Below are 8,318 nucleotides of genomic sequence, written 5' to 3'. Positions count from 1 at the left end.
TGTCATTTAAAATAGAAGAGATAAAAATTTCTCAGAAAAGAAAAAAATACAGCAATAATAAACCTACTCTAAAAGAAATATTAAAGAGTTTTTCATAAATAGAAAGAGTAAGAAGATATAGAAAAGAGAAAAATCACTGTTAGTAAATCAATTGCTTAATAAGCCAGTATACAGATTAAAAAATTAGTAAATAAAAAAATTGTTAAAGTGTTATGGCGGCTGCCAGCAGCCCAAGAATGGAGTGTATCAGCTCTGGTGTCAGCCCTATGGCCAGTATACCAGCTCCAGCAGCTCTGTGGCCGCAGTGTACCTGCTCCAGCAGTTCTTTCACCCTGTGAGAAACCAAGCGAGCACTCGGAGAGTTGGAGAACTCAGGTTTATTACGCCGGCAGGCTCAGAGGAGATCACTCTCCGAAGACTGAGTGCTGAAGAGGGGTTTCACAAGGCTTTTATGGGATAGTTCTTCCAGGTCCATGCTTGGCGGACTGGAGTGAGAACTGGCGAAGTAATTGACATAGGAGTGAGTTTTACAGAAGCAAATGTGTAGGGGAGAGGTGGTTAGAGGTAGTTGACTGGGTTAGGGGCAGTTTGGCCGGATTTTGCTTAGTCATCATGGCTGGGGTGTCTCCTTTTGACCTTTTTGTCGGGTCATTTTCCCTTACAAAAGCAGTGATAACTTCAGTGAACAGAAAAAGGATGAACATGAAGATGTAAAAGAGGACATTAAAATCATAAAATGTAGGTGAGGAGAGTAAGAAAATATAGACTCTTTTTTAAAGAATGTATTTGAAACTATGTGACTATCAGCCTAAAGCAAGTATATATAAGGAGTTAACATACTTGAAAAACAGGATAATCACAAGTCCAAAACATACAATATAGTCACAAAAACCAAAAGAAGAAAGCACAAGAGTAAAATAAGAAATTATTAAATCACAAAGGAAAAATAAAACAAAACAAAAAAGAAACACAAATAGAACACAACATCTAAAATGGCAATACATCATACTTATCTATCAATAATACTTTAAATATCAATGTACTGACAGTGTTCCAATCAAAAGATATTGAGCGACGGAGTTCCTGTCATGGCTCAGTGGTTAACGAATCCGACTAGGAACCGTAAGGTTGCAGGTCCAATTCCTGGCCTTGCTCAGTGGGTTAAGGATCTGGCATTGCCAAGAGCTGTGGTGTAGGTCATAGACAGGTTTGATCCCTGTCAGTGGCTCAGATCCTGTGTCGCTGTGGCTCAGGTGTAGGCCAGTGGCTACAGCTCCGATTAGACTCCTAGCCTGGGAACCTTCATATGCTGTGGGAGAAGCCCTAGAAAAGGCAAAAAGACAAAAAAAAAGATTTTGAGTGGAAGATTGGATTAAAGACACACAAAACAAGAGGCTACAATACACTGCCTAAAATAGACCCAGTTGAGGACAAAGGACACACAAATTTTGAAAGTGAGAGAAAAGATAAAGTCATTTGATTTGAATGAAAATGACAAGACAGTGGGGGATCACAATACTCATATCGGAAAAAATAGACTTTAAAACAAAGGATACAAAGATAAGGACAGTATATAATGAAAAAAGAATCAAAAATAGAATAGTATTTTACTTTAATCAACATATATGCACCTAATATAGGAGCAGCCATATACATAAAATACTAATAGAAATAGAGAAGTTGATGGGAATTCAAAAATAGTAGGAGATTTAACACCCAAATTACATTAGTGGACAGATCTAGACAGAAAATCAATATGACCACAGAGATCTTAAATGACACAATAGAACAGTTAGACTTGATATTTTCAGGATATTACATGCCCTCCAAAAAAACCTAGAATATACATTATTTTCAAGTGTATGTGGAACATTCTCCAGGAGTAACCACATACAAAGCACAGAATGAGCCTAAACAAATTTAAGAGTATAGAAACTATAACAAGCATCTTTACTTACCACAACATCATGAAATTAGAAATCAACCACAGAAAAAGAAATTAAAAAAAAGGTTACATGGAAACTAAAAACATATTACTAAAATACCAATGGTCCAATAATAAAAAAAAGGAAATTAAAAAATACTCAAAGGAAATGACAATGAAAACATTATACAAAATCTATGGGATGAGCAAATATTGTTCTTAGAGGGAAGTTCATAGCAACACAGGCTTTCTTCAAAAAACAAGACAACTCTCAAATAAACAATCTAATATACCTCCTACAATAATTAAAAATAAAAGAAAAAACAAAACTTAATTTCAGCAGAAGTATGTAATCAAGATTAAGAGAAAATAAATTAGAAAGGAAAATTTAAAAAAGAGAAACAAATCAATAAAATTAACAGCTAGTTTTTCAAAAGTGTAAACAAAGTCTTCACACCTCTTGTCAGTCTCACCAAAAAGAAAGAGAAAGAATTCAAAAATAAAACAACAACAACAAAAAAACAAACAAAAAAAAAAGGAGTTCCCGTCATGTCTCAGTGGTTAACGAATCCAACTAGGAACCATGAGGTTGCGGGTTCGGTCCCTGCCCTTGCTCAGTGGGTTAATGATCTGGTGTTGCCATGAGCTGTGGTGTAGGTTGCAGATGTGGCTCGGATCCCACATTGCTGTGGCTCTGGTGTAGGCTGGTGGCCATAGCTCCGATTAGACCCCTAGCCTGGGAATTTCCATATGCCATGGGAGTGGCTCTAGAAAAAGGCAAAAAAAAAAAATTCAAAAACAAAATAAGAAATGAGAAATAACAACTGATACTGCAGGAATATGAAAAAAATTTATGTATTTATGATTATTATGAAAATTATATGCCAACAAATTGAGTAAGCTATAAGAAAGAGACATTTCTAGAAACAGAACCCACCAAAATTGAATCCAGAAGAAATGGAAAATTTTATTTAGACTAATCACTAGAAATAAAATAGTATCTGTAAAAAAAAAAGTGATTTACCATTGTGGCTCAGTGAGTTAAAAATACAATATAGTGTCCTTAAGTATGAGGGTTCAATTCTTGACCTTGCTCAGTGAGTTAAGGATTCAGCATTGCTACAAGCTCCAGTGTAGGTCACAGACGTGGCTTAGATGGAGCCGGTGTTGCCATGGCTGTGGCATAGTCCTCAGCTGCATCCCCAATTTGATGCCTAGCCTGGGAACTTCCATATGCAGCAGGTGCAACCATAAAACAAAGCACACAAAAACCAAAAACCTCCTTATAATAGTCTAGGACCTGATGGCATCATAGGTGAATTCTACTAATGTACAAACAAGAACTTATACTGATTCTTTTCAAAATTTTCCAAAATTTGAAGAGGAAGGAACATTCCCAAAGACATTCTATGAAACCACTGTTATATAAGTAGTATGAATTCTATGAAACCCAAACCAGATAAAGACACTATCAAAAAAGAAAATTACAGGCCAATAGCTTTGATGAATAAACATGCAAAATTTCTTAACAAGGTATTATCAAACTGAATCCAACAACACATAAAAAAGATCATAAACTATGACCAAGCAGTCTTCATCCACAGTTCACTAGTTTGGTTCAACATATGCAAATCAATTAATGTGATACACCACATCAATAAAAGGAATGACAAAAACCTTATAGTCATCTCAAAATTATTACTCAGATATTGCCTCATCAGTGTCACTGAAAGGATGATTGCAATAGTAGCAAAGTGGCAAATGTCTATTTGCCCAGTTGAAAAATACTGAGAGGTACAAAATCTCTTTCAATGTGTTTATTTCCTGTAGTCATGGTTTAAATATCCAAATAGATAATATCTGAAAATTCTATTAAACAAAATTGCCTGCACTTTAAGAGGAAAACATGATTATTGCTTAATGCATAAAATTTTCCCTAATCACCTTGGTTGAATGTATCTCTCTCCATTTCATAAAATGAATCTGCATTTACTGAATAATCACACATCGAGAAATGGTGACATTAAAATAAGGCATCTATAAATTGCAGAAAAATACTCTTTAATGCTAAAAAGAATATACAGCATTTAGATTATTTGTCCACACAAATAATTTCACTAATTTTAAAATATATTCAGATAGTAGACTAGAATCATGTTTATTTTTTAGGAAGTAAGTAATTGCTTTTCATACATATAAGCTTTTCATACATATTTGCTTGTCAGATGTCAAATATCATATGAGTTTAGATTTCCCCTTACTGTATTTCTCAGTTTTGAATTTTATTGTCTGTAAACTGAAATAAAGAGCAAATAAACAATTTTAAGTAAGGAATATACCAGCTTTTTTTGAATTAATTAGCTAAAATTTATTTCTGTTAGTATAGATTAAATGTTATCATTTTAGGGAAAAAAGTATTTACTAGACATCAGAAAAAGCTTAAAATTATTTATTTAATTGTAAATTAAACTTACTAATTCCCTTCTAATGAAGTAGCATATTAATTATCATTGATTCAAAGCTAAAATTTTTCCCTTTTATCTTCTGACAAAAACTTGCTCTCTTTTTTTTATTTCAAGATACCCTAATGTGTGCATCTTATATTAAAATATTTACTAAAGGTGTATAAACATTAAATTATCTCAGAATTCTTTATACATTTGTTATAAAGCACAAAACTAAGATATTCTATGACACGATATGATGAATCATAGTGGGTTTCTCCAACAAAAATTTGTAACCATTTTCTATTATATCCATGTATGACTTAGTTCAATTTGAGAAAAGTTGTTCTAAGTTCTGAAGCTAAATAATTCAACGAATTAAATTTTTAAAAAGTAACAGAAAGCATCAAAAGTAGAGTAGACTAATATAATATCTAGTCAGTTAATCAGAATAAATGAAATGGTAAAATCTGAGAGAACAAAGAAAAAAGATTGAAAAAATAATAAAGAAGAATTTAGTGCATATAGGAAACTATGCAAAGAATCAATATCAGAATCATAGGATTTGCAGAACAAATAGAAAGGAAAAAAGGGTTGAAAAAAAATTGGGGTAATTTCTAAGAACATCCAAAATCCGAGGTGAGGCTTTGACAATGAAATTCATGAAGCTAATAAATCATTCTAATTTAATTTGTAATGGTTTCCTCAAAATGAATATAAGTAATACTGTTAAAAATCAAAACCAGAGAATTTTAATAGCAGTAAGAGAAAAAAATAGCTTATAAAAAACAAACAATCAGGCTATGGGCAAATTTTTTAGTAGAAACTTTATGAGAAATAGTATATCCAAAATGCTGTAGGGAGTGACAAGCACATCATGGCAGCTTGAATCATTTCTGTTTTTCTCATTCCCATTTTTTTTTTTAGGAAATAGTTAGACATTTACAAATAAACACGTGCTTAAGCACTTTACTCCAAGAGATCCGGGACTCTTGCCCAATGACCACATGAAAATTTATAAGACCTTTCTAAGTCTGTAGTCTCTAGATATCAGAAAAATTGCTTCACTCCCATTACCATGATTGGGAAAAACACCTCGAGAGTGAAAATCTGGACAGATACCAGATACCCATGGGTGAGACTGAATTTGTAGAAGTCTAGCTTGTCTAGGGGAAGATTTCAGAATGCCATCAGTGCAGGTTAAAGAAGAGTTTGAAGGCAAAGGAAAGGAAGGAATTGAACAGAATCTGTTCCCTTCCTAAGTCAAAACAGGAAGAGCCCATGCTGTTTGGCAGTGGTCACCAGTGACTTTTCCCACACAGGGAGCAGAAAATGCAGTTGGTGAGTGACTGGCTATCCAGTTGGTGTGGGTTATTTCTAGAGAAACCAATTTCTCTATATCAGCACTCTGATTTTGAGAAGAAATATCCATAATTTGGAGGAAGGAGGAGGACGGGATGGAAACAGTTAAGAATATTAAAGCACATTAAAATAATGCAGTTCCTACTGTCTGATTTGGAATTTAAGCTGAAAGTTGGACCACATCCTATAAGAGTACCCCACATGAAGATCGCCACAGTGGGCTCATGAATATCAGCAAAGCCCCAAATGCTAAACTCACCCCTTCCACCACTCTGCTACTCACTTCCTGTATAAAATCCAAAGTGAATTTGTGAGAGTGGGCTTAAGTAGACAGGGAGCATGCTCATCAAATAATACATTTATAAGAGGAGAGGAAACTAAGATATAAAACATTATAGAAAGCCTCTACAGCTATTTTCTTTTATCAGAAAAGCAAATATTTAAAGAGGAGAGGAGAAGGGGGCAGAGAGTTTATTTTTAAAAAAATAGGAGTTGCTGTTGCGGTGCAGCAGAAACGAATCTGACTAGGAACCATGAGGTTGCGGGTTTGATCCCTGGCCTTGCTCAGTGGGTTAAGGATCTGGCACTGCCATGAGCTGTGGTGTGGGTCACAGATGTGGCTCAGATCTGGCATTGCTGTGGCTATGGCTGGTGGCTACAGTTCTGATCAGACCCCTAGTCTGAGAACCTCCATATGCTGCAGGTGCGGCCCTAAAAAGACAAAAGACCGAAAAAAGAAAAAATGAAAAAAATTGTATCTGAGAACTTTCCAAACCTAGGGCAGGATTTGGACATAAAAGTGCATAAAGCCAAATATAATATCCTATTTCCCCAATAGAAAAAAAGAAAAGACCTTCTCCAGGACACATTTTAACTAAACTCTCAGCAATCAGTATTATGGAAAAAATGTTAAAAGAAGTCAGGAACAAACAGAAGTAACCAACAATAAAACCCCTAATAAATCCATCAGTGAATTTTTCAGCAGGAATGTTAGCAGGCCTGGAGAAAGTGAAATGAAACACTTAACTTATTATACCTCTTGGTCTTTTCCAATATAATCTAATGACTCTTTTTTCTTTGTTGCCATTGCAATGGTATTTTCAGTAGCTTTGATATGGAACATCATCCTAATTCTCATTCAACTGGACACCAGACTCCACAGTCCAATGTACTTTCTACTTAGTTAACTCTCCTTCATTGGCCTGATATACACAGTATGCCCGAGATGGAAATTAACTTTCCTTTTTTTTTTTTGTCTTTTTGCCATTTCTTGGGCCGCTCCCACAGCATATGGAGGTTCCCAGGCTAGGGGTTGAATCGGAGCTGTAGCCACCAGCCTACGCCAGAGCCACAGCAACGTGGGATCTGAGCCGCATCTGCAACCTACACCACAGCTCACGGCAACGCCAGATTCTTTAACCCACTGAGCAAGTCCAGGCATCCAACCCCGAACCTCATGGTTCCTAGTCGGATTCGTTAACCACTGCGCCACAACCCGGGAACTCCCGGCAATTAACTTTATGTCCAGAAGTAAAGTGTTACTTTTTTAGGCTGTGATATTCAAACATTTGTTGCTTTGGCCCTTGGTGGAACCAAAGCCCTTCTTGGTTTCATGTCTTATGATTGCTATGTGGCCATCTGTCATCCTTTACATTACCCTGTACTCATGAGCAAGATGATCTGTTGGTTCATGGTCACATGTGCATGGACCAATTGTTCTATTAACTCTTTAACACATACAGTGCATGTATTTCAATTTACTTTCTATAGATCTGGATTGTTAATCACTTCATGGTTCTAGCTTCCTATGCCTGCATGCTTACTGTGGTGTTCCAGATGAGTTCAATAAAAGGACAGACAAAAGCTATCACCTTATTGTGGCAAGCCTGTTATTTGCGACCACTCTCTCCATCTATACAAGGCCACATTCCTTGCATTCCCCTGAAGAGGATAAGATAGTAGCTGTGTTTTATATTGTTATTACACCTCTTCTGAACACATTTATCTACATCTTGGGGAATAAAGGAGTCATGGGGGCCTTGACTATTCATGCAGAAAATTTGACTAGGAATTCCTTATTGACTCAGATTGATCAACATAAATATATGGGCCTAGAGTACTGTTGTGCATTATGAAAATGATAAAACTGCCTAGAAATATTTGAATTATAGGAAATGTTTATGAAACAAAGTATAAAAGTCTTGAATACTCTGGATATCAGAATTTCCTCCAGCATTTCTACTGGAAATTCATGGATTTTCAATACAGAAGGTAAAGGTACAGTGTAATTTCAAAATTAGTTAGCTTCTAAAGCAATATAATTCAACTCTTAACCTGATGTTTCCTTATTAGAAATATTTTGAAATGGATATTTAACACCTGAGATGCAATGCATAGAAAACAGTTTCTATGGAAAGGTTCATTTGTGCCATATATTACATTTCAGATATGTGATATCATATGTTATTTGTCTTTCTCTTTCTTACTTACTTCACTTAATATGAGACTCTTTGTTCCATCCATATTGCTGCAAATGGCATTATTTTGATTTTTAAAGGCTGAGTAGTACTCCATTGTGTATATATACC

The 8,318-nt window shown here is 35.2% G+C and overlaps 1 pseudogene; it reads left to right on the top strand.

Annotated features, from left to right (window-relative positions):
• The first annotated feature begins 212 nt into the window (after positions 1-212).
• Positions 213-7,865, top strand: LOC125124573 (olfactory receptor 2AK2-like; annotated as a pseudogene).
• Positions 7,866-8,318: the final 453 nt, after the last annotated feature.

This window comes from Phacochoerus africanus, chromosome 4 (assembly GCF_016906955.1).
Source record: "Phacochoerus africanus isolate WHEZ1 chromosome 4, ROS_Pafr_v1, whole genome shotgun sequence".
Classification (NCBI taxonomy): domain Eukaryota; kingdom Metazoa; phylum Chordata; class Mammalia; order Artiodactyla; family Suidae; genus Phacochoerus; species Phacochoerus africanus.
The sequence above is the reverse complement of the archived record's forward strand: the minus strand, read 5'-3'. Positions and strand labels throughout refer to the sequence as shown.